This window comes from Bos javanicus, chromosome 3 (assembly GCF_032452875.1).
Source record: "Bos javanicus breed banteng chromosome 3, ARS-OSU_banteng_1.0, whole genome shotgun sequence".
Taxonomy (NCBI): Eukaryota; Metazoa; Chordata; class Mammalia; order Artiodactyla; family Bovidae; genus Bos; species Bos javanicus.
The window spans coordinates 107,478,142-107,478,914 of record NC_083870.1 but is presented as its reverse complement, the minus strand read 5'-3'; the positions used below and the strand labels follow the sequence as shown (position 1 = coordinate 107,478,914).

The following is a 773-nucleotide window of genomic DNA, read 5'->3' as shown; positions in this document are numbered from 1 at the left end:
GTCTCCATTTCCAGTGCACCCATTAGTTGAGTGTCCTCACCGTAACTCACCAGAACTCAGGTGACATCTCAGCTGTCCGCATCCCAGGCCACACACCCATCATCTCCCACCCGATCCGCTGTAACTGCCGCCTAACTTCTCTCCCTTCCTCCCCTTGTCACTACCACTCACTTCCTCTATTCTCTATGAGGCAACCAGGAGAAGTTTATAGAATGCACACCTGATTGCATTCCTATTTAAAACCCTTTCAAAGATCCTCATCACTTTAGAAAAAAATTGAACTCCTTCATGACACACAGAACTCTCTCTCCCTGACTGAGTCTTGCCCCTCTCCATTAGAGCCATACTGGATTTCTTTCACTTAGGTTAAACATTCTCCACTCTCTCACCTCTGGACTTTTGTACATGCTGTTCCCTCGGCCTAAAACACTTTCCCCAAATCTCCACTAACTTCTGCAATCCTTCAAGGCTCAGCTTAAAATCACTAGCCCTGGGACTTCCCTGGTGGTCCAGTGGTTAGCGCTCTGCACTCCCAATGCAGGGGGCCCAGGTTCAATCCCTAGTCAGGGAACTAAATCCCACATGCCACAACTAAGAGTTGGCATGCCTCACCTAAAGATCCCAAATGCTTCAGCGAAGATCAAAGGTCCTGCACATCACAGCTGGCATAGCCAAATAAATAAATAAATACCATTATTCCTATATAGCTTTACCTAAACGTCACTCACCCACCCTGGGTCCCAGCTGAGCTCTGCATTTTACCTTCTATAATG

At 47.2% G+C, this 773-nt stretch overlaps 1 non-coding gene across 1 annotated transcript; it reads left to right on the top strand.

The window, feature by feature from the left end:
* The first annotated feature begins 498 nt into the window (after positions 1 to 498).
* On the top strand, positions 499 to 571 carry TRNAG-CCC (transfer RNA glycine (anticodon CCC)). Its single transcript has one exon. It is a non-coding gene; the product is annotated as a tRNA-Gly (tRNA).
* The last annotated feature ends 202 nt before the right edge of the window (positions 572 to 773 follow it).